Below are 27037 nucleotides of genomic sequence, written 5' to 3'. Positions count from 1 at the left end.
TTTAGAAATCTTTTTGCTTTTATTTGTTTATTATTCATTTGTTTTCTTAGATAGTCTCACTGAGTAGCCTAGCCTAGAACTCACTGTATAGCCCAGGATGGCAAGATGCCAAAATGTTGTCTCTAACATAAGAAGCAGAATGCTTGTACAAACCCTCACTGAGTGCTTAGAAATCAGTGTTTTCTACCTGGACAGCTCCTTCACTCTTGCAAGGCAGTGGACAATATGTACCTGAGTCAGTGTTCCTTAGTTGGCTCTTTGGATCTTTGTAGGTAGCTTTTCTTTAAGTTTAAGGCAGTTAGAGTCATGGGCAGTGTAATGGGAACATCTTTAACAAAAAGATTTTGGTGAAAATAAATATTTCCTTATTCCTTCTAAAAATGACTTAGTAAATTACAATGAAAGCAAAGAGATAAAGCACATTTTCCTGACATGGTTCATTTTAATATTAAAAACGTTTTTGAAGTGAACATTAAGTAAAGTTTTGCTGCTTTCCTTGACATTTCTAGGATATGTAGCATTTGCTGACCATTTTTGAGTCTATTGCAGCAGGTTATTGTAGAAGAGTAGAAGATGAGCCTCTTCCTGAGGGAAGAACACCTGAAGGCCTGTCCTGCCAGCCTCATGGGAGGTAGGAGTGATGGTGAGAGATGCTGCTAGTCACTGTGGGAAGCACATTAGCCAGGCTGCTCTTAGTGATCTTTACTTTTCTGATTCATAGAGTGTCATTGGAGTTAGTTCAGAGGAAACTCTTATTACCTGCTTAGAAATTGCCAGAACATAAAACAATGAGAGGTGAACAGAATGTGTCTGAAAGAGGTTGTGGTCTACTCTGTACAGACAAATATGCCATAGGAGAAACATTTTTACTAGCAAGTGTGTGCTCTCTGCTCTTGGCAGTGGTCACTGTGCCAAACTGAGAAGTGTTTTTTGCCCATTAATCCTCTATTTTTACAACGTAAAGATGTAGTTGGTTTTGATTTTGCTTTTTCTAAGCAGTAATATTACTACTTGGCAAGTTACTAGGTATCTTAGATTTTGCAATAAGGAAGAGTTAAACTCACTTTGGAGCTTAAAGTTCTAATCTTTTAATTAAATTTCAATGTAATTTAATTTAATTTGTAATTAAAAATTTTTTAAATCTACTCCAGATAGTGTCTATTATTATCTCTCTTACCATCATCAGTACAAACCAATCCAAATACAGAAGTTACAGATGGAGACTGGCTTTGAAACAGTAGTGAGGGTCTTGTGACCAAAGCTGGGATCATCTATTTTTGTTTATACTATTCTTTTTCTTTCAGATTACTGTTTTAAAGTTGGTCTTTATTTCAAAATACATGCACCTGGTTTTCTTTAAAAATAATGTATGCACAAATACACACATTGCTAACACTAAATACTTCTGGATCACCTGAATATACACACTGGAGACACATCCTTTTGTATTTACTGTAACCACTTTGGTAAGTATCATGACTTTCTATACATTATGTACTTAGGTACAACTACATGCAAAATATATAGTATAATGTATTTGCAAAAATAACAGACTTAATAAATCTTGAAGATCCATTCATTTTAGTTTCTACTAGTCTATCTTATTCTATTTAATTTCTACCTAATATTTACTAAAATGAACAAATAACAATTTAATGATTTTCTTACTGATAACCACTGGTAGCGATCTTAGTTTTGTGCTACGACAAACAGATATGTTTAAAAAGTCTTTGCACAAAGAAATGTGATACTTGAATGGGTATATCTGTAGGAGACATTCTTAGATAAGAAATTTCTAAAGTTCAAATAAGTATCCATTTAAAATGTTCATATATATGTTCATATTGTCCTCTAAGAAAATTTTTTGAAAATTTGTATCTTTACCTTCATTTAAGAAGATACCTATCCCCTGTTCAGGGGATACTCTGTGTTATCTACACAGTTTTACTGCCTGAAAAGTGAATAGAATAAATAAAATGTAAATATCTAGAAAAGGCATATAAAAGTCATTTTGATCATTTCTTCTCTTCTAGGTCTTTCCATTCACACATTCCATGGGAACACCTTTGTCCACACCACAGACTTCCTGTCTCTGCTAATGTCAACTCAGATGCTGGATACATAGTATAGAGGTCAGTGCAAGAGTCCTTCTGACACTTCAATTCTTTTCAGTCAGCACTCTTGTATACATCAAGCAAAGGTAAGTTTTTGTTTGCTTGCTTTCATTATTGCAAAACCATACTATGAGCTCTACTATAAGTGTATAGTACAACAGTGTTAACTATAAGGACAACATCATAGTAAAGGGAAATTTGTTTATCTGGAATGTCTTCTATAGTCTATGATAAACTCTTCACAGAAATTAATGTCTATTAAGCCAAAAGAGTACTCTTGGTTATAGCAACTTTATTGCTGTTTGTGGTGAAGCCACAATGTTTTTATTTTCCTAAACCATTTTACTTATTCACAGATTTTTTTGTTGAGCTAAGATCTTGCTGTATAGCCCAGGCTGGACTCAAACTGACCTTTTCCTCTTGCCTCAACCTCCCAAGTCCTGGCATTACATATTTGGGCCTCCACAAGTGGTCACAAATATTTATTGAGAGTCTGCTATGTAAAGAAGTTTAAAAATCCCTTTTCTGATCAGGTCTGCAGACTGTATTCTAGAACTGGGGAGCCTGGGGCAAGAGGATCAATTGAGCCCAGGAGATCTAGACCAGTCTGGGCAACACAGGGACATCGTGTCTCAAAAAGAATGAAATCCTTTTCTTTAATTCTGATAGGCAATTCTAATACTCTCTTACTTCAGAGAGTAAATAGGATAAATAATTAAAATAATAGTTAGGGACAAATGAAGAGCATGTAAAGGATTTAGGTAGTGCTCAGGTTGCTATTTTAAGATAGAGTACATAGGGAAAGACCTCATCAAGGAGACATTTGAGGTAAGTTTTGAAATGCCTCATGCTGGAGACAGAAAGCATTTTTTAAGGGTGGAGCTTATTCATTCCTAATTAGTGTATAGTTTGTATCTTATCCTAAAATGATGTGAAGGCATGTTCAATTTATTTTTTAAATATTTTTGTTGATACTGGGGATTAAACTCAGGACTTCACGTTCATTAGGCAGGCACTCTACCACTTGAGCCACTCTGTCAGAACTCAATTTGGTTTTTGTCCTTGAGAAATTTACTACTTTCTCACAAGAGCTCTGTTTTAACCTCTTTAAGCCAGGTGTGGTGGGTAGACCTATAATCCCATAAATTGGGATTTTAGGCAGGGGGATACAAAATTTGAAGCCAGCCTGGGTCTATATAGCCAGACCCCTTCTCAAAAACAAAAATCATTTTGAGTGGTTTTGTGTTATCTCCTCAATTGTTATAGGCCCTTCAAAGTCAATAAAAAGTGTGAAATAAGGATATTTTAATAAAATTTTGATTATTAGGAAAATTCAGTTTTTATATGAATATAATGAATATAGCACACTATAAATGTAAAAGTAGAACTGGTTTCTGAGCTGGAGGTGGTGACACATGCCTTTCCATAATCCCAGGTATTCAGGAGGCAGAGACAGGAGGATGTCTTTTGAGTCCAGCCCAGGCAAAGTTAGTGTGACCCTATCTCAAATATGAAATAAAAGCAAGGGCTGGGATGTAGCTCAGTGGTTGAGTGCTTGCCTAACACCTCCGAGGTCCTGGGTTTGAACCCCAGTAACAAAAAATGAAAGGACTAAAAAAAAGATGCTGTGACATAAGTCAAGTTGTAGAGCACTAGCAGTGCTGAGTTAAATTCCCAGCACCACACACACACACACACACACACAGATTTCTGTCTTTAGGCACTGTATTTTATTTGGCAAAAACAAAGCAAAACAAAACAAAAAAGGCTGAATGCTAGAAGTGCTTTCAGTTTTGTATGATTGATGACGTTGATGATTCGCAAAGGTTTTCGTTTTGCTTCTTTTGTTTATTGACAGTAGTTGTGGTAGCTAATTACCAAAGAAAAGGTCCTAATTTCTCTAAATTTTTAATGTTTAAAAATGTGTATGTAGATTTTATTTAGAACATTCAGATAGTAAAAGCTTTAAGACAACTACTAAAGTTAGAAAATCAAAATGCATAGCTTCTCACCTGATGGGGAAAGTAAAGATAAGAAAATTTAATCAAATCAGACACAGAAAATGAACAACGTAGCAAGGAAAACATATTATAAATAGGAAACACAAACTAGAATGGCACATGTGGACAAAATTACTAGATACTCCTTTCTATCTGTTCTCCCTTCTTACTTGCTGATAGAGTTTTAGCCAAGTGGATTGCAAATCTCCACGACTCAGCATCCATTACAATTGGTGTGGCCAATGGTATATGAACGGAACTTGTGTTGCAATTTACGGGGTGCCAGGAATACAAAAGGAAATTCCCTTCTCTTTCTCCTCTTCCTCTTCTAGTTGCTGGATCTAGATCATCTATCTTATATCACAAGATATAAGCTGGGTGTTGAGAATGACCAATCAATAAAAAGGATAATTGCTGTTGAGAACTAGAACTTTTGTGTGAGAGATGAAAATTTTTATTTTAATTAAACTATTTTAAATTTAAAATATTTGAAAAGCAGCTGAGCCAATACATGAAAGAATTTAGGAGATACAAATGCATTAGCAATCACAAAGAAATGGAGTATACTCACTCCATGTTAAGGTTGGAATAAAACTAAAACAAAAGAAAATAAACCCAGACACATTCACTTTATTGCATGCCGTCTGTAGGTACACTCATAATAGGCTACCAGAGTTGAGTGACTGCAACAGACTACAAAATCAAACACATTTACTCCTTGGCCCTTTACAGAAAAAGTTTGATTACCCCCTTGACTGTATCATAAAGCAAGTTTTATAACTATCATTCTGACTCTTTTCTCTTATTTTCTTCAAATAAAATTACAACTCAGACCAACAAATCAGCTCCAAAGGATGCATTTGTTAGTCATCTTGTGAGCATCCAGATGGAGGATCACCCATATCAGGAAGCATCTTGTTGCCAGCTTGTGGGGCTAGTTATGAAGAATGAGGAGAATATGGTCAATTGAGGCTGGAAAGGTCAGTGGGGTTGGATCATGCAGCATCTTTGAGGTCCTGCTGAGAATTTGAGCCTTTCTTCTAGGAGAAATGAGATGTCACTAATGTCTTTAAGCAGAGGGTTTGAAAGCAGTGGTACACTATATACTGCTGTTCACTAGAGCAAACTATACGCATCTCTTCCCAACTCTGTGTTCTGTGATGTCACTGAATTGGTCAATTTAAATCACCTAATTGAATTTGCACCATGGAAATGGGCAACTGCTCTAAATCAGGGCTCTTCTTCCTGAATATCCTAGTGGTTAGACATTTACTTGTGCACCCCCTGATTGACATTATCCCAACTGTATTTTGAAAGGAAATCATTCTGTCATCTCAGTGAAAAATAGATTCCAGGGGAGCATGATGGAGTGCAGGAATACTGGTTAGGAAGTCATCATGGAGAAATAGCTATCTTAAATTGGAATGGAGACTGAGTACAGTGGCTGCATTTGGGTCACCCATGGAATACAAAGCCTAATTGATTGAGAAATAGATTGGTTTACTTAATCATAGGAAAAAGGAAAAGGTAGCTACTGAGTCTTCAGCTTGTACAAATGGATGACCAGTGGTACCACTCACAGAGATGTAAGCTCTGGTCAAGGAAGGAGGGTTGATAACGGGGAAAGGCACATTTGTGCATTTTGAGTTTTGTTGTCTGTGAGGCACTGTAATGCATTTTCCAAGTAGGGAGTTGAACTAATGGGTCTTGGAATCAGATTAGTGATCTAGATAGGAGCCATAAATGAGAAGATCACATATTTGGGAAAGAACTTGCAACTAGGGGCTTGGTGGAAATGGCTTAAGAAGAGAATATAGAATAACAAGAGAAGACCAATAAAACTGAATCTCTAAGATTTGAGTTTGAGGAAAAGATATTTAACATCCAACATTTAATGAAAACTGTACAGTTAGGTTGTATTATTTGAGCCAATTTTGTAGTCTTTGTCTTTTCATTTGGAAATTTTTTTGTTTTAAAATTTTCATCATTTCTCTTATCAGTGTACTTCCTTACTTTGTCCTTTTCCCTTTTATTATTATTTTTTGTCTTCAACTCCATGAGATAAATTATTTCCTTTCCTCTTTCCCTTCCTTCCCACCCTACCTTCTTTCCTCCCTTCAACATAGAATTTATAGTAACCATATGATTGTATATGCTTAATTTTATAATTGATTAATTTTGAATCCCATAGCCCAATCTTCTATGACACAACTTCTCCTAAATTACTGGCTTTGGTTCACTAATTAATTAGGTAGACTATGACTTAAGGCACCTTATTTTTCAAATAAGAAAAGCAGGAAGCTGGGACACGTCTGAACTCTACATTCAAGTGTCTTTCTTTTGCTTGAACAGCATCTAGACAGGGCACAAAATTTGTTGTCTTTCAGATGCTCCAACTACTGACCCATTATGTTCTGGCATTTACCTCTACAGACAAGTTATGAGTTGATTTTCCTTCTAGAATGTTAATAGAATTTTTGGTGTGGGTATATGTGTGTATATTCTAAAACCCTATCTAGGATGTGACTACAAAGTGGTCAGTATTGATCATAAAGTGAATACATAAATTTGGTGAGGGAATATATTAGATGTTGTTTATAGAAATGAATCTATGAAGTCTCTAAGTTTAGGGACACATGTGAAAATAGCTAAGATGTTGCAAAGAAACAGACATGAAGGTTGGCAGAAGGTGGTAGGTTTGTGGAAACTGCAGAACCTTCCCATTCATACATCCATGGGGTAAGTGAGGAACACACTGGGAGTCAAAGTGAAGATTTCAGTAAAGGATGAACTGCAGATACACCATTCTGATTGTGCTGAAATGGGGCTTATGCCTTGTGGAAATGACATTATACTGAGGAAAACGCACATGAAAATGCAGTAATTAGTGCATTCCTTTCAGGAAGATCCAAGGAGAAGTTAGAGCAATGTCTGCCCTTCAGGTTTACAATGAAGTTTGTGAGAAACAATTGGCATCACCTATGAAAGTGTCAGGATGAGCTTGAATGCTCAAGAGCTTCTGGGATCCCACACTCCTTTTATTTTCTCCTGCCCCATTGGTATAAGTTGGTGGAGATGACAACACTATCTCTTACACCATTTGTCAGCAATACTGACTAGAGGATTTGAACGGGACATGCACAGCATGTTATCCAGTGGACTGTCACCAGAGCAAGACCTCTTCTCCAGCCTATGTGTCATTTTTCATCCTATTCTTGAAAGTGGAAATGTTGACTGTCCTTTCCAGTAGTAAAAATGCGTGATTCAGGATAAGGATACCAGGAACATCTTGTCTTTGTCTCTCCCATACCAACAATCTTTAAGGACTAACTCCTTAAAGTTGGATGGAATTGGAAAACATCATTCTGAGTGAGGTTAGCCTGGCTCAAAAGACCAAAAATCGTATGTTCTCCCTCATATGTGGACATTAGATCAAGGGCAAACACAACAAGGGGATTGGACTATGAGCACATGATAAAAGCGAGAGCACACAAGGGAGGGGTGAGGATAGGTAAGACACCTAAAAAACTAGCTAGCATTTGTTGCCCTTAATGCAGAGAAACTAAAGCAGATACCTTAAAGCAACTGAGGCCAATAGGAAAAGGGGACCAGGAACTAGAGAAAAGGTTAGATTAAAAAGAATTAACCTAGAAGGTAACACCCATGCACAGGAAATCAATGTGAGTCAATGCCCTGTATAGCTATCCTTATCTCAACCAGCAAAACCTCTTGATCCTTCCTATTATTGCTTATACTCTCTCTACAACAAAATTAGAGATAAGGGCAAAATAGTTTCTGCTGGGTATTGAGGGGGGGAGCGGGAGGGGGTGGAGTGGGTGGTAAGGGAGGGGGTGGGGGCAGGGGGGAGAAATAAACCAAGCCTTGTACGCACATATGAATAATAAAAGAAAAATGAAAAAAAAAAAAAGGACCACTTTGGAAATGTCCTTTTCCTCTGAAGGCTATGCTATCCCTGCCTCTGAAACAGGATATTGAGTGGAAGATGCACAGAACCCCAGCACTTGTATCCATGACAATAGATATGGTGTCACTATACAAAAAGACCTGTGTCTGAGGGCCTGCACAGATACACACAGCAACAGAGTGTCTGCAAATAAGTAGAAGGTTGTGCTCAAAGGGACAGGCCTTAGTGTCTATGTCCTTAGTCCACCACCATCCACACCTAAGCCTGAAACTTAGGGCTGGAAATCCCCTCCTTAGGAATTCACTTCCTTTGTTTGAAGGTTTGTCTTCATTTAAGGCACAGTCCCAGAGATGAGTCAAAAGCTGACCAATTGGCTCTTTATAGAGAGAACTGTTCAGTCACATATAGACCAACAATTGTTGGAGAGTAGAGCTTAGGGAGGGGGATATTCCAGGAGCAGAGAAGATAAGAACAAGAACAGCCATGGAGCATGGGCCTTACCCACGGAAGAATGGTAGGTCCAGTTGGGCAGAAGACACTGCTAGACACCTGGGCTATGCCCACTCATGAAGTAAATCCTGGGTGCTTCTGGGGAAGATCTCCAAGGGATAAGTGAAACACACACAAACAAGAGCCATTCATTTAATGGTGGTTGGAAGTTCCAGGGTACCCAAAAGTTGTTTATCTAAGCATACCATTGGAAGAAGTTTGGACTACAAGGCAGTTTCTCATGGGGAGGATCTATGTCTACTGACATGTGCCACACAAGCCCATGAGGAGCCCTGGTAGGTCAACCCAAAGTGGCTGAACCAAGCCCTTCATCTAGCTTGTTGACAAAGATGCTCATGGCCCTGAGACTTGACCTGAGATATCAACTTCATGTAGGAAGCAGTTCTTACTGGCCTCAGATCATCACCTACTCTCATGATGCATCAGGAGAGCTAACAATTCTCCCGTGGAGGCCTGGCATCTCCCATGGAGTGACAGTAACAGGGCAGTGTCCTGGCTTATACTACTGGCAGAGCCAGAGAAAGGAAAGAGAAGACTTGGGATTGCAGAGGACCCAGACAAAACACAGCTCATAAGAGTTGATTCAGCCATAGCATGAGAACCAGACTCTAGGCCTCATTCACCACTTCACCACTTCACCACACAGAGGAGTCAAGCCTGCCCAAGGCTATGCTACAGTTGACCATTCCCTCTTTTCCTACAGTGTCAGCCTTGTCCTGAAGATGGGATTGAAAAGGAAGAAAACAGTCTTGGCATCTGGGCCTCCCAACAGGCCCTGGCTCATGGTCACCCTCCAGAACAGTAAGTCTCCTGGAAGCTGACCCTCAGTAGGATTTAAGTGCAAGTAGTTTACTGGGAAGAGATTCTAGGAAGCATGGATAAGATCCTGGGGCAATGAAACAAGGGAGAGAAGGAAACCAGTAATGGGTATATGGGTGAGAGGTATATTGCCCCTGTGGCTCAAAATAGCTGGGCCCAACCCAGCTAGAGGTGGAATTGGCCTCTTGCACCTGAAGAACCACAGAGTTGATTCTCATCCATCAACTCTTGGTGACATTAGCTCCTGACATGTCTGGCCTTCTCTGTGCATGCACTAAGCACCCTATATGCTGAGAGATTCCTGGGGAGAAGAAAAGAGGAGTTGTAATCAACACCTTCAGTATTCAGAGAACAGCAATAGCCAGTGGGTAAGTAGCCATCTGCCATCTGCTGTAATGCCAAGGAATTCAGACATGTGATGAACAATAAGGAAGACATCAGATTCCAGAGAAAAGACTACAAGTGAATCACCCACCAGCACAGAAGGCAGGACAAGTGATAGACATCTGACTCGTAGTCCTGAAGCAAGCAGAGATGACACAAAGGACTACTGGACCTGAAGGGTCCAGGGAAATTGAATCACTTGCTCCAGGCTGCAGAGATGGCTGGTGGCAAGGTTAGGATAAGAGAACTCAGATCTCCTGCCTCCCAGCCTCAACATTGCCACCAGAGCCCACTGCCTCCCATGCTCTGCTGGGCATGCTCTAGTATAGCAGGGCTGGCTGACACTGATCCATAGAGAACAGCATCACATAGTGAGTCACTGTCTTCCTAGGGAGCCCAGCTTCCCTCTTTCAAGGATGTCAGTTCAGGCTGACATCTGCTTAGTCATTCACAATTTTCTCCCCCAAATGTTTGGAATAGGAGGTGGAGAGCCCAATGTTGATTCTGCCACTATTAACTGTATAAACTTGGTCATGCTTTTACATGTCTAGCAGTAGTAGAATTACTTCCCAGGATTAAGGTGGAAAGAGAAAATACATTTTAAGTGCTGACTGCACTGACAGGCATGTAGAAAGCACTAAGGATGATAGCCATCATGACATGGTTTCATCCTTCAAATTTTATTCCAGCCCAGATTAAACCAGCTAGTTCTGAAAGAAACTCAGAAAAAAAAATCTAAAGCCTGAAAGAGGGAGGGATGCCAAGAAATACTGTATGTGGCTATACTTCAAATTTTGACTTATTTGTTGTATACAGTTGTAGGTTCTGCATTTTAAGAGAAATTAACAGCTGGAACAGGTCCAGAAAGGAACAACTGGGCTGGTAAACAAACTTGAAATTGACCTGTAAGGAATAATTAAGGACTTTGTGGGTGTTTGTCACAGAGAAAATTTAGGTAGAAGGGAGCAGTTTTGCTGGGCTGTTGTGAGAAGAAAGACCCAACTTAATAAGATAAAGTATTTTCTACTTTCCAGACTCTGAGCTAAGCCCTTTGCAAATATTAGTCATTTTTTCTTCCCCAAGATGCTATATGAAGCACGTTTTTGTATTCCTGTTGTACAAAGGAAACAATTGAAGCACAAAAGGTGGAAGTGACATGGTTGAAAGTTCCATGGCTATCAGGTAGCAGTGTAGGAATGGAATCAGATCTTCTAAACTCCATAACATGGGTACCTTCTGCAGCACACCAACTCATTCCAACTGACTAGGGAAAGTGAGTGGGACTTTCAAAGTCTGGTTGCTTGATTCCCATGAAGAAATAATATTTTGGTCATTTGGTGGAGCACTCTCCACTACAAAGGAAGAGGCCACTTAAGTAAATGGTGAGTTCGGGGACACTGAGAATATTCAAGCAGAGGCTGAAATTTTCCTTACCAGTTCGCTCTAAGTAGTACAGCTGGACTGTGACTCTACTAAATGCTTGCCTATTCTTCAACATTGCTTACTTCTGTGAGCCTCAGTTTCTTTATCTGAAAACTGGAAATACTGTCCATTTTGAGAGGAGGTTAAAAATATAGATAAATTGTTTAGGAAGGAGCCTGGTATACAGAATCTGCTCATTATGTAGTAAGTTGTCTATGATTTTTCTGTTTGCATTTGGGCCTTTTACACACAGGGGGATGCTATCTGCACACTTCTTCATTGGTCCCAATTGCAGATTTGGAGAGTGACTGTTCTACCTCATTTCTTTGTATTTTCTGTCCTGTGAGGAAAAGGCAGGTTGGACTTTATAACAGGGGTAATGCAGTAAATAGAAGAATGACATGCTGAAATGGTAAGCAACAGGAGAGATAGTTTGGGGAAAGAGATTAGAATCTCTTCACCCTATTAATTGGACATGAGATGGATTTGAAGAGTGCCCTGTGCCAAAAAACACACAAAAAAATGCTCACCATCTCTGGCCATAAAGGAAATGCAAATCAAAACCACACTAAGATTCCACCTCACCCCTGTTAGAATAGCCATCATCAAAAACAACACTAACAACAGGTGTTTATAAGGAAAGGGGATCAGAGGATTAATATGGTGGAAATATTCGGGACACATGTATATAAATGGAAAAATGAGACCTGTTGAAACTATTCCAGGAACTAGAGGCAGGGGGATAAAGGAGAATGATGGAGGTATGAACTCATCTGTGATATGCTATAAGAAATTTTGTAAATGTCTCAATTACCTTTAGTACAGCAACAAAAAAATAAAGAATATAAAAAAGCAACAACAAAAAGTGTGCCCTGTGTTCCCAGCACTGTGCCATGAGGAATAAGGCTCAAACAATCAAAAGGAGGCACTGGCTTTATTTTCAAGGGTCTTAAGGCTGCAGTGGCTCAGACAACTATGAGATTAACTAATGGGACTGAGTGTCAGCCTGGGGTAAATCTTTTGGTTTGGATTACAGACCCTTGGCAGTGAGAAGGGGGATGTTCAGAGACAGGGGTTGGAGAAGATTACTTCAGAAGATATCCTCCTGCCATGGGTCTTTCTCTTTCCAGTGGTTCCCAGGATTTGCCCTTACAGGCACCATGTGGCCATGTAGCAGATACAGCTTTCATTGGCATACTTCTTGTCATTTCCCCAGGATATCTCCCAGGGCCCAGGAACATGCTAGTCATTGCTGTCCTCTGTGAGGCTGGAGAAGCCACTCCAAGCCATCCTCCCTTCCTGGAGAGAGTCAGGCAGTGTCTACCATCATCTCAGGGACCACTCCAGCATCCATTGTGCAGTCTGCAGTCTTGGATCCCATGTAGGTGGCTGCCCAAGGAGAAAAGATTTGTCAGAATTGATGGCATTTGGAGTTTTCCTTCTTCCCATTCAACAACACAGATTCCAACTGCTTGGAAAATGCATTCCCTTCTTTCTCCTTGTTTCTTCTCCTCTTTTCATCCTTCCTCTAGTATTTGCTACTTCCCTTCCTTTACTTTCTTCCTCTGCTGTCATTTTCCCAAATCCTAGAATGATGAAGTTGAGAGAGATCTTACAAGTCATGCACTTGGTCCACTCATCCATTTCTCACGTGAGAAGTTTGTGGTCCAGAGTGGGAAGGAGACTCACACAGTGAGTTCCAGGTGATCCCAGCCCAGCCCCACATTGAGATCTCTCTCTCTCCCCTCTTTATTTCTCTGTATATCTGTTCCTTTCTCTCCTCTTCCCTCTTCATCACTCTGTTATCTCTTCCTTTCTCTATCCTTTCATTCTTTTTTAATACTCCATTTTATTTTTTGTGCAATATATTTTCTTCACATATCCCCTAGTGAGGACTGGTGGAGTGGCTCAAGCTGTTGAGCGCCTGCATAATAAATTACCTAGTGATAGAGTAGAAGGAAACCAGAAAGTTGGGTAGCAGAACTGAGGGGGAAGAAAGTTGTGAAGTTCTCTGAACCTCCCCTAACCATTGGGAAAGGCTGTGATTTGGGGTGAACTCCTCAATATTTTTCCTCAGGGTCTCTATCTACCCCTTCATTCTACCCCACCTCATCTATAGAAGAGTTTGTATGTCTTTATCATAAGAAACACTCTCCATTCAGAGGGAGGATGCTATTCTCCATATGCAGAATTTGAACCTGGATAGGCAAGGTGGCTTAAGGAGGCCCCAGGTTGGTAACATCACTCCCTTAGTCTCTCATACAAAAATGGGAATTACAATAGTACTTATTTCATAGAGTTGCTACAAAGATTAATAGCTGATATACATGGAGCTTTCCGAAAGTCTCCTGGCATATGGTAGGCTCTAAATGCATGTTACTTGCTAATATTACTCATTTTTGTGGTACCAGAGTTTTGAACACAAACCCTGTACTTGCTAGGCAAGCATTCTATCATTTGAGCCACACTAGCCCTGTTTTGCTTTCGTTGTTTGTCAGATCTGCCCTTGTCTTTTTTGCCCAGGGCCAGTCTCAGGTGCCAGCCTCCTTCCTACACCTCCTGAGTAGCTTAGATTATAGGCATGTACCACATTCCCTGACTAATATACTAATTATAAATAATATTATTTAGAGAAATTCTTTTTTTCCAGGTATAAATATTTTATCATGATAATTCTTACAAAACAATAAAAACAAATAATTTTACAGCCCAAGTCAAGTTAAATGACATAAGCAGACAATGAAAATCAAATCTACAACATTCATTTAAAGATATGGAGACTAGAAGAAACTTCTCTTGGGACCCCTCCAACTTCTCTGGGCGTTTGACTCTCCACTTTTTACTTTTCAATAAACTCTCCCATTTTATACTTTTCTGTGTCAATAAACTCTCCCACTTTATGCACTTCAGTAAAAATATGAAGACTAATTATCTGTCAAAGCATCAATGTAGCACTGATTCCAGAGCACAGAAAATTTAGCACAGCATGCCTGAAGTTTAGGACATTGAATGGTGACTCGGTTTCCACATTACTTTTCTCTACTTTTTTCCCTTTATTGTGGTGCTAGGTGGGGGTACATTGTGACATTTACAAAGGTTCTTGCAATATATCAATTATATCATACTTGAATTCACCTTGTCCACAAGTCCCCTTTATTACCCCTTCCCCTGGTTCATGGAATAGTTTCAACAGGTATCATTTTTGCATTTACATACATTCATACACATATTTTCCCCCTTTCCCTACTACCTCCCCCTCCCACTGGTGCCAACACTCCCTCCCTATGCAGGACTTATCCCACCACCCTCCTGTTCTCTGATTTTGCAGAAAAGGAAAGATAAAAGAAAAACATGACATTTTTGCTTATTGAGATAAAAAGGTAACTATACAGGGAGTTTCCTTGTGGTATTTCCATGTGTATATGTGTTATACCCACAACTGATTTATCTTCTCTAATTATCTGCATTCTACCTTAGTCCTTTTCTTATGGTGGTTTCAGCCAGTTTAAGATTTTTATATTCAATGTTGTATAGAGAATATATGAGCCATATTCAAGTTCTTAGTTTACTTCTTTTACCCTACCCATCCCATGCATGACCTCCCCTTAGTATGACCAGTGTTTCCTAATATTGCTGCATTTGTTTTAGGTCTATATTCCATGTATGAGACAGAACATGCAGCTTTTGGACTTCTGATTCTGCCTGACTTCATTTAAGATGATATTCTCCAGTTCTAGCTATTTACCTGTGAATGACAAAATTTTGATCTGCTTTGTGGATGAGTAAAATTCCATTGTATATAAATACTACATTTTCTTAACCCATTTGTCAGTAGTGGGGCATCTTTGCTGCTTCCACAGCTTAGCTATGGTGCTAACTTCCTACCTACACCTTAATGAGTACCAGGGATTACAGGTGCATACCACCATGCCTTAATAATATATTAATTATAAATATTATTATTTAGAGGAACTCTCCATAAGGCATGGTATTGGGAGTTACATTTGTCATTCTAATATAAGGAGGGACTGGAAAACTATGAACACAGATCAAATAGACATTTCTTGGTAAGTTAGACAAAGGGTGACCTGATCCCACATTGTGGTAGAGCAAAATGGAAAAATCAGTTTTAACAGCTTTTCTGATAGGCTGTAGTTAAGCTCATGGACACTTAGCCACAGATGTGAAGCAGAAGCTTGCAGCTGCTTACAGGAAGTAGCCAAGCTAACAGGCAGTAGCAGAGCTCACAGACACTTAACCACAAATGCAAAAACAGAAGCTTACAGCTGGAGGTTCAGCAAGGAAAACACAAAAGTATAGCAACAGAAGTAAGGACCCAGAAGATCCAAGATGGTGACTAGAATGCAGAAGCAGACAGCATGAGCTCTGTAAACCAAAAATCTTGCTGAGATGCTGGAGCCACACTTGGAAGAAATAAAGCACCAAGAAGAATCAAAACTTCAACACCCTGAACCTCTCCATGCCATATTACACTGAGAAAACAGGAGAATTCCCATGCCACCAGACACTAGCTCCAAACCTGCTTGGGAGACATCTGGCAGACCAATAGGTGAGCACCAAGCCTCAGGTGGTATTCCCACAGCCACCCCAGGATAAACCAGCATAGCCCTATGGACAGGCTGACCCCACTGCCCTGCCAAAAAACCATGAATAATAAACAAGGAACTGAAAAGGGACATGCAGCAGAGGGCACAGGGCTTTTCCGTAAACTCACAGGAGAAGGGGGGAGGGTCAAGGCACTGATTTCTGCAGAACATTCAGTAAATAAAGATTGGAAAGGAAAGACAGAAGGGCCAACAGTAGGCAGGTGATAAGCCACTGCCTGAAATAGGGCAGCTAGTGATCCACAAAGCTCATTTCCTGAGCCAGTGAGCAACAACAAAAGTCAAACGATGTTGCAAAATTGAAAAACAATCAGCAAACCACCATAACATGCTGACAGTAGAGATTCAGCTGACGGATATCAGACCTTGCCCCTGAGAAAGGGGGCAAGGCAAAGAAACAAGCCTCCAATAAACAAACAGCAAAACCCCAACTCCAAAGCAGAAAGGCTCATGGGCTACACGGTTGTTCTTTGGAACTGGAGGACAATATACAAACTCTAACTGCCACACCTCACTGAGGGAGAAGCTGACTAAGCAGTTGCCTCTGAAAGACAGGAAAAAAAACTAGCAAGCCTGGCCAGACTAAGACAGAGCCTCTGCTTGAATACCAACACCAAGACTGGATGCTGAAGGAGTAACACCAGAACTACTAAGACTGAAATTCTGTTGTTCCTGAACCTGGAATTTTTTCGTGTGCTTGTTTGTTTGTTTTGCTTCCTGTTTGTTTGTGTGTGTGTGTGTGTCCATCTCTCCCCATTGATTTCTTTGGTTTATTTATTTATCTATTTTTATTTGGTTTGTTAGTTTTAGTATTGTGAGTTAGCTAATACTAAATTACACACAGACCAGGGACAGAAGTAGCATACATACACTAACCTAGAACCCAACACACTTGCAAAACAACATTAAACCAAGGGAAAGAAAACAGGTGACTAAAACCACAAATAACCTATCAAGAACAGAGCTACACAGTACCAAGTGGAGAGATGGGAAGACAAAAAAGGGATGGAAACCATTCTCCCCCAAAAAATAATTTAATACAGGACTCAGAGGGAAAGGAAGAAAATGGATACCCAGTTCCAGACTCCAACAAAACAAAGATAAACTATGCCAAGGAACCCAAAGAAACCCAATGAACACTCTGAAAGAAGAAATCCTGCAAGTAAATATGGAGAATTTCATGGAGATGTTACTAGACATGGTCAACCAAAACATACAAGATGGAACAATACAATTCTTCCATGATAAGCAGAAAAGAAAACAATATATGACCAACAAGCGACCACTAAAAAGAGTCTCCAAGGAATTCTGCACACAGAAAATAAAAGCAAACAAAACCATGAAAGGACAGGCAGTAACAAACCACAAGAGAAGAAAAGACAAGGAATCAGAGAGTAATATTGATTCAGCTGCATAAAAACAAACCCTTAAACAACAAAAACAACAAAATGACAGGAATCACCACATACCTATAAATAGTAACACTGAATGTTAATAGGCTTAATTCACCCATCAAAAGACACCATTTGGCAAACTGAATTAAAAAGGATAATCAAACAATCTGTTGTTTACAGGAGACCCATCTCATTGACAGAAACAAACCCTGGCTTAGGGTGAAAGGCTGGAAGAATATTTACCAAGCCAATGATCCCCAAAACAGGCAGGAGTAGCAATACTTATCTTGGACAAAGTAGATTTCAAACTTATATTGATCAAATGAGATAAAGAAGGACACTCCACACAAAAAAAGGTGAAATATACCAAAAGAAAATAAGAATTATCAACCTATATGCACCCAACGTCAGTGCACCCAATTTCATCAAACATACTCTGGAGGACCTAAATGCATATATAGACTCCAATGCAGTGGTAGTGGCAGATTTTAATACCCCCTAACTCCAATAGATAGGTCATCCAAAAAAAACCTATAAAGACATTCTAGAACTAAATCACACCATAAATCAAATGGACCTAGCTGATGTCTACAGAATATTTCATCCAACTTCTGCACAATATACATTCTTCTCAGCAGCCCATGGAACTCTCTCCAAAACTGATCATATCTTAGGGCACAAAGCAAGCCTCAGCAAATATATGTAAAGAGAAATAATCCCATGCATTCTATCTGATCAAAATGCATTAAAATAGACCTCAGCAACAAAAACAATAAAAAACATGCAAACAATTGGAAGCTGAACAACACATTGATCATGATCAATGTGTCATTGATGAAATAAAAGAAATTAAAAGGTTCCTGAAAGTTAAATGAAAACATGACCTACCAGAACTTATGGGACACAGCAAAGGCAGTCCTAAGAGGAAAGTTCGTAGCCAAGAGTGCATAATAAAAGGACAGAAAGATCTCAAATCAATGACCTAATGATACATCTCAAACTCCTAGAAAAACAAGGAGAAGGAGAGAAACAATGAAAGTGAGGGATGAAATTAATGAAATAGAAATAACAACAACAACAACAAAAGAATCAATGAAACAAAAAGCTGGTTCTTTGAAAAAATAAACAAGATTGACAGACCCCTGACAAACTTGACTAAAATGAGGTGAGAAAAAACCCAAATCAATAAAATCAGAAATGCAAAAAGGGAGATAACAATAAACACCATGGAAATCATCACAAACTACTTTGAGAACCTCTATTCTAATAAATTTGAAAATCTTGAAGAAATGGACAGATTTCTCGATACTTATGACCACCCAAAATTGAACCAAGAGGATATTAATCACCTGAATAGATCTATAACACAAAATGAAATTGAAGCAGCAATAGAGTCTCCCAAAAAAGAAAAGTCATGGACCTGATGGATTTTCTGCTGAATTCTATCAGACCTTTAAGAACTAATACCAATTCTCCTTAAACTTTCCCACAAAATAGAAAGGGCAGGAGCACTGCCTAACTCATTTTATGAAGCCAGTATGGCACTCATCCCAAAACCAGACAAAACACCTCCAAAAGGGAGAACTACAGGCCAATCTCCTTAATGAACATCAATGCAAAAATCCTTAATAAAAAATTGGGAAACCGAATCCAACAACACATCAGAAAGATTATTCACCACAACCAGTTGGCTTCATCCCAGGGATGCAGGGGTTGTTCAACATACTCAAATTTGTTAATGTAATACAGCACATTAATAGAAGCAAAGACAAAAATCACTTGACCATCTCAATAGATGCAGAAAAAGCTTTCAACCACCTCTCAATAGATGCAGAAAAAGCCTTCAACAAGATCCAATACCGCTTCATGATAAAAGCTCTAAGAAAACTAGGAATACAAGGAAAGTATTTTAACATTCTAAAGGCTATATATAAAAAACCTATAGCCAACATCATACTTAGTAGAGAAAAACTGAAATCATTTCCCCTAAAATCAGGAATGAGACAAGGGCACCCACTACCCCCACTCCTATTCAACAAAGTCTTGGAATTCCTAGCCAGAGCAATTAGAAGAAGAAATAAAAGGAATACAAATAGGTAAGGAAACTGTCAAAATATCACCCCTATTTGCAGATGACATGATCCTATATCTTAAAGACCCCCAAAACTCCTAGACACAATAAACAGCTACAGCAAGGAGGCAGGATGCAAAATCAACTTACAAAAATCATTACCTTTTCTATATACCAACAAAAAACAAATGGAGAAAGAATATATGGAAATGATCCTATTTGCAATAGCTTCAAAAAAAATCAAATACCTAGGAGTAAACTTAACAAAGGATGTGAATTACTTCTATAAGGAAAACTACAAACCCCCAAAGAAAGAGATCAAGGAAGATACAGAAGATGGAAATATCTCCTGTGCTCATCGATTGAAGAATCAACATAGTAAAAATGGCTACACTACAAAAAGCAATCTACATTTAAAATCAATACCCATCAAAATCCCAATGACATTCTTCACAGAATAATCTACCCTAAAGTTCATTTGGAAATACAAGAGACCCCAAATAGCCAAAGCAGTGCTCAGCAAAAAGAGCAATGCTGGAGGTATCACAATACCCGTCTTCAAACTATATTACAAAGCAATAGCAATAAGAACAGCATGGTACAGGCAAAAAAACAAACATGAAGAACAGTCATACATAATAGAGGACCTGTATATGAATCAACACAGCTATGCCAACCTTATTTTTGACAAAGGTTCAAAAAACATACAATGGAAAAAAAACAGCCTCTTCAACAAATGTTGCTGGGAAAATTGGTTATCCACCTGCAAAAAACTAGATCCATGTTTATCACACTATACTAGTATCAAATCAAAATGGATAAAGGACCTTAAAATCAGACCCAAAACTCTAAAGTCAGTACAGGAAAGAGCAAAGAATACTCTGGAAGTAATAGGTATAGGCAAGGACTTCCTCAATAGAACCCCAGCAACTCAGCAACTAAGAGAAAGGATGGATAAACGGAACAACATAAAATTTAAAAACTTCTGCACAACAAAAGAAATGGTCTAAACTGAAGAGACCACCCACAGAGTGAACTTAATAGAACTTTCTCAAAAGAAGAAATTCAAATGGGTAAAAAACACATGAAAAAATGCTCACCAACTTTAGCCAAAAAGGAAATGCAAATCAAACCACACTAAGATTCCACATTGAGGGTGGATTCCAAGATGGTGGCTAGAGAGAGGAAGCAGAAAGCATGCCTCCTATAGTGAAATCTTGGAGAGATGCTGGAGACAGACCTTGCAGACAAAACCACTGAGAAGAGGCAAAACTTTGACCTTCCACACCTCCAGCCGGCGCAGAGAATCTCCACGTCATGTAAAACGGAGAAACCAGGAGGGCCCCTGGGCCACCAGTTGCCCATGCCCAGATGGCTTGGGAAGACATGGACAAGGTGAGCTAAGTGGTACACAGTACTCCCACAGACAACCCTGGGCCAGAACAGCATAGCTCCCCTGGACAGACCAACCTTTACCCAGGGAAAAAAGAGAAACTGAGTAATAAGCAATAAGAACAATAAAGACATGTTGCAAAGAGGGTGGGGCGCCCTGAGCTCCAAAGAGCAGGGGAGGGGAATCCTTTCCAGAACGGTAAATAAACAAGCTGGGCCTGGCCAGAGAGGCTCTGGTGGGAGTAGGGGTGTGCGCCCAGCAACCAGGAGCGGGAAAGCTTGTAAAAGTGTCAGTGGGAGTAAAACTCCACAGGAGTTGGGGGAAGACCCACTCCCCACATGAGCTGTAAATAAACACACAGGCCAGAGAAAGTGGGTGCAGTGTCACCTCCCCCAGTGTCCTTGGAAAGGGGAAAGCTTGTAGCAGAGGCTCGCACACAGGAGAACTCTGAGTAAACAAAGCCTGCAGGGCCAGATGAGTGTTAAGCTCACCCCAGAGATCTGCATAAATAATGCTCCAGCAACAGCAAGCTGACAGCAGCAGACAGGCAAGCCACAGCTGCAGATACCATTCACAGAACTGTCTGCAGACTCTTTTTTTTCTCTCTCCCTACCTTTGATGAGAAAACAACAGAATTACACCTGCATGCTAAAAAATTTACTGAAACTGTACTGCATTTGAACTTGGGACACTTTGTGGGGGGTTTTTTGTGCAGTTTTGTTCTACTTTATGCATCCCCTTTGATGAGACAACTACAGAACAACATCTGAGGCACCATCTCCAGGATTGGAGGCTGAGATGGGCACCAAAATTATAAAGAATGAAACTTCATTTCATTTGAACTTGGAGGGCTTTTTATTTTTATTTTTATTTTGTTTTATTATATATATATATTTTTTATTTACTTATATTTATTTTTATTCTTATCTTTATTCTTTTTATTTTTTATTTTCAATCCTCTCTCTGACTCTCTAATGCCTGCTCAGCTTACTGTCGATTAGTACACTAACGCTCCCTGTTTATACCTTTGAAACTTTTCTGTTTGATTCTTTGTTTTGTTTTTTCTGACTTGTCTGTTTATTTGTTTTCCCCTTTTTCTTTAACTTCTTGCTTTCCATCTCTTCTCACCCTTCCATTCTAAATATCACCATTGTTATTACTCCAAGCTAGAAAATACTTAATTGCACACAGTACAGGGACAGTAACAACACCAAGGGCAATGATGGGAAGACAGAAAAAACAGGGAAACCAGTTTCCCCACAGCAAAAAATCAGTACAGGAACCAGAGGGGAATGAAGAGAACAGATACGCAGCTCGAGACTCCAACAAAATGAAGATAAACTATGCCAAAGAACCTAATAAAGCCCACAAAAACAATTTAAAAGACATACTACAGGTACTCAATGAGAATTTTATAGAGATGATACTGGATAGGGTCAACCAAAATGTACAGGAGACACTCAAGAAATTCCAAGACAACAAAAATAGAGAATTTGAATAAGCAAAAGAAGAAATAAAGGAAACCATAGAAGCACTGTACAAACACCAAAGTGAAACAGAGAACATGATTAATAAACAGATAAACGAACTCAGGACAAAAATAGACAACACTAAAGAGGAAACCACTCAGGATATGGAACACCTCAGAAAAAAGAAAGAAACAGAACTGCAAAACAAAACGGAAGGCCAATCCAGCAGAATAGAACAAACAGAAGACAGAATCTCAGAACTTGAAGATGAAATGGTAATTAAAGGAAAAACCAAAGAACTATTAATTAAACAGCTCAAGACCTGTGAAAAGAAAATGCAAGAACTCACTGATTCCATCAAAAGACCAAACTTGAGAATCATGGGCATCGAAGAAGGAGAAGAGGTACAAGCAAAGGGAATGCATAATATATTCAACAAAATAATAATGGAAAATTTCCCAAATCTAGAGAAAGAGATTCCCATACAGATGCAAGAGGCCTCCAGAACACCAAACAGACCAGATCAAAATAGAACTACCCCATGACATATCATCATTAAAACAACAAGTTCAGAAACTAGGGAAAGAATATTGAAGGCTGTAAGAGAGAAAAAACAAATAACATACAAATGTAAACCCATCAAAATCACAGCAGACTTCTCAACAGAAACATTAAAAGCAAGAAGAGCTTGGGGTGAGATCTTCTGGGCACTGAATGAAAATAACTTCAACCACAGAATACTCTACCCAGCAAAACTATCATTCAAAATAGATGGAGCAATAAAAGTCTTCCATGATAAGCAGAAACTAAAACAATATATGACCTCAAAGCCACCACTACAAAAGATTCTTCAAGGGATTCTGCACACAGAAAGTGAAACCCAACTTAACCATGAAAAGACAGGCAGCACCAAACCACAGGAAAAGAAAAAGCAATACAGTAGAGCGTAACTTCAACTTAGGTACACACAATCAAACCTTCAAAAAACTAAGACAACTAAATGACAGGAATCACCACATACCTATCAGTACTAACACTTAATGTTAACGGACTTAATTCACCTTTCAAAAGGCACTGCTTGACGAAATGGATTAAAAGGGAAGATCCAACAATTTGTTGCTTACAGGAGACAAATCTCACTGACAGAAATAAGCATAGGCTTAGGATGAAAGGCTGGAAGAAGATTTACCAAGCCAATGGCCCCCCAAAACAGGCAGGAATAGCCATACTTATCTCTGACAAAGTAGACTTCAAACCTACATTGATCAAATGAGATAAAGAAGGACATTCCATACTAATAAAAGGGGAAATAGACCAAAAGGAAATAATACAACAACGTCTATGCACCCAATGTCAACGGACCCAATTTCATCAAAGAAACGTGAAAGACCTAAAAGCATATATTAACTCCAACACAGTGGTTGTTTGAGACTTTAACACCGCATTATCATCAATAGATAGGACATCCAAACAAAAAATCAATAAAGCAATCCAAGAACTAAAATATACAATAGATCAAATAGACCTAGTTGATGTCTACAGAATATTTCATCCAATCTCTACACAATATACTTTCTTCTCAGCAGCCCATGGAACCTTCTCCAAAATAGATCATATCCTAGGGCACAAAGCAAGTCTCAGCAAATATAAGAAAATAGAAATTATACCATGCATACTATATGATCACAATGCAGTAAAAGTAGAACTCAACAACAAAAGTAAAGACAAAAACCATGCAAACAACAGGAAACTGAATAACTCGTTACTTAATGAACCATGGATAATTGATGAAATAAAAGAGGATATTAAAAAGTTCCTGTACGTAAATGAAAAAGAAAACACAACCTACCAGAACATATGGGACACAGCAAAGGCAGTCCTGAGAGGAAAGTTTACAGCCATGAGTTCATATATTAAAAAGACTGAAAGATCCCAAATCAATGAACTAATGATACATCTCAAACTCCTAGAAAAACAAGAACAAGCTAATCCCAAAACAAATAGGAGAGAAAAAATAAAAATAAGAGCTGATCAATGAAATAGAAACCAAAAAACCATACAAAGAATTAATGAAACAAAAAGTTTGTTCTTTGAAAAAATAAACAACATCGACAGACCCCTGGCAAATCTGACTAAAAACCTAAATTAGTAGAATCAGGAATGCAAAAGGGGAGATAACAACGAACACCATGGAAGTCCAGGAAATCATCAGAGACTACTTTGAGAAACTATAGTCAAATAAATTTTAAAATCTTAAAGAAATGGACAGATTTCTAGATACATATGATCATCCAAAACTGAACCAAGAGGAAATTAATCACCTGAATAGACCTATAACACAAAATGAAATTGAAGCAGCAATCAAGAGTCTCCCCAAAAAGAAAAGTCCAGGACTCAATGGAGTCTCTGCTGAATTCTATCAGACCCTTAAAGAAAAACTGATACCAACCCTCCTTAAACTGTTCCATGAAATAGAAAGGGAAGGAAAACTGCCTAACATATTTTATGAAGCCAGTATACGCTTATCCCAAAACCAGGCAAAGACAGCTCCAAAAAGGAGAACTATAGGCCAATCTCCTTAATGAACATTGATGCAAAAATCCTCAACAAAATAATGGCAAACCAAATTAAACAACACATCAAAAAGATTATTCACCATGACCAAGTAGGTTTCATCCCAGGAATGCAGGGGTGGTTTAACATATGAAAATCAATAAATGTAATAAACCACATTAACAGAAGCAAAGACAAAAAACACTTGATCATCTCATTAGATGCAGAAAAAGCCTTTGATAAGATCTAACTCCATTTCATGATAAAAGCTCTAAGAAAACTAAGAATAGAAGGAAAGTACCTCAACATGATAAAAGCTACATATGACAAATCTACAGTCAGCATTATACATAATGGAGAAAAACTGAAACCATTCCCTCTAAAATCAGGAACCAGACAAGGATGCCCAATATCTCCACTCCTATTCAACATAGTACTGGAATTCCTAACCAGAGCAATTAGGCAAGAAGAAGGAATAAAAGGAATACAAATAGGTAAAGAAACTGTCAAAATATCCCTATTTGCAGACGACATGATCCTATACCTTAAAGACCCAAAAAACTCTACTCAGAAGCTTCTAGACATCAACAATAGTTACAGCAAGGTAGCAGGATATAAAATCAACATAGAGAAATCATTAGCATTTCTATACACTAATGAGCAAACTGAAAAAGAATGTATGAAAACAATTCCATTTACAATAGCCTCAAAAAAAAATCAAATACCTAGGTGTAAACCTAACAAAAGATGTGAAAGACCTCTACAAAGAAAACTATACACTTCTGAAGAAAGAGATTGAGGAAGACTATAGAAAGTGGAGAGATCTCCGATGCTCATGGAAGAATCAACATAGTAAAAATGTCGATACTCCCAAAAGTAATCTACATGTTTAATGCAATTCCCATCAAAATTCCAATGACATTCATTAAAGAGATTGAAAAATCTACTGTTAAATTTATTTGGAAACACAAGAGGCCACGAATAGCCAAGGCAATACTCAGTCAAAAGAACAATGCAGGAGGTATCACAATACCTGACTTCAAACTATATTACAAAGCAATAACAATAAAAACAGCATGGTACTGGCACAATAACAGACATGAAGACCAGTGGAACAGAATAGAGGACCCAGATATGAAGCCACACAACTATAACCAACTTGTCTTTGACAAAGGAACTAAAAATATACAATGGAGAAATAGCAGCCTCTTCAACAAAAACTGCTGGGAAAACTGGTTAGCAGTCTGCAAAAAACTGAAACTAGATCCATGTATATCACCCTACACCAAGATTAACTCAAAATGGATCAAGGATCTTAATATCAGACCACAACCTCTAAAGTTGATTCAGGAAAGAGTAGGAAATACTCTGGAGTTAGTAGGTATAGGTAAGAACTTTCTCAATGAAACCCCAGCAGCTCAGCAACTAAGAGATAGCATAGATAAATGGGACCTCATAAAACCAAAAAGCTTCTGTTCATCAAAAGAAATGGTCTCTAAACTAAAGAGAATACCCACAGAGTGGGAGAAAATATTTGTCAGCTACACATCAGACAAAAGACTGACAACCAGAATATATAGGGAACTTAAAAAACTAAATTTTCCCAAAACTAATGAACCAATAAAGAAATGGGCAAGTGAACTCAACAGAACTTTCTCAAAAGAAGAAATTCAAATGGCCAAAAAACACATGAAAAAATGCTCACCATCTCTAGCAATAAAGGAAATGCAAATTAAAACCACACTAAGATTCCACCTCACCCCTATCAGAATAGCCATCATTAGCAACACCATGAACAACAGGTGTTGGCAAGGATGCAGGGAAAAAGGAACCCTCTTACACTGTTGGTGGGAATGTAAACTAGTACAACCACTCTGGAAAAAAATTTGGAGGCTACTTAAAAAGCTAAACATTGACCTACCATTTGATCCAGCAATACCACTCTTGGGGATATACCCAAAAGACTGTGACACAGGTTACTCCAGAGGCATCTGCGCACCCATGTTTTTTGCGGCACTATTCACAATAGCCAAGTTATGGAAACAGCCAAGATGCCCCACCACTGACAAATGGATTAAGAAAATGTGGTATCTATATGCAATGGAATTTTATACAGCCATGAAGAAGAACGAAATGTTATCATTTGCTCATAAATGAATGGAATTGGAGAACATCATTCTGAGTGAGGTTAGCCTGGCCCAAAAGACCAAAAATCGTATGTTCTCCCTCATATGTGGACATTAGATCAAGGGCAAACAGAACAATGGGATTGGACTTTGAGCACATGATAAAAGCTTTAGCACACAAGGGAGGGGTGAGGATAGGTAAGTCACCTCAAAATTAGCTAGCATTTGTTGC

The 27037-nt window shown here is 38.7% G+C and overlaps 1 protein-coding gene across 10 annotated transcripts in view; it reads right to left on the bottom strand.

Moving 5' to 3' along the window:
* The window catches only part of LOC109690272 (immunity-related GTPase family M protein 1-like), a 218440-nt gene that overhangs the window by 50520 nt on the left and 140883 nt on the right, over positions 1-27037 (bottom strand). For 4 of the 10 annotated variants that reach the window (XR_012442470.1, XR_012442469.1, XR_012442471.1 and 1 more), the window contains one exon: positions 12090-12563. The exons of the other annotated variants lie outside the window; for them this stretch is intronic. The gene's annotated coding sequence lies outside the window, so the exon portion shown is untranslated. Of the gene's footprint in view, positions 1-12089; positions 12564-27037 lie in introns of those variants that run through there. 10 annotated transcript variants of the gene reach the window in all.

Source organism: Castor canadensis, chromosome 16 (assembly GCF_047511655.1).
Source record: "Castor canadensis chromosome 16, mCasCan1.hap1v2, whole genome shotgun sequence".
NCBI classification, from domain to species: Eukaryota; Metazoa; Chordata; class Mammalia; order Rodentia; family Castoridae; genus Castor; species Castor canadensis.
This window is presented reverse-complemented; position numbering and strand designations above follow the sequence as displayed.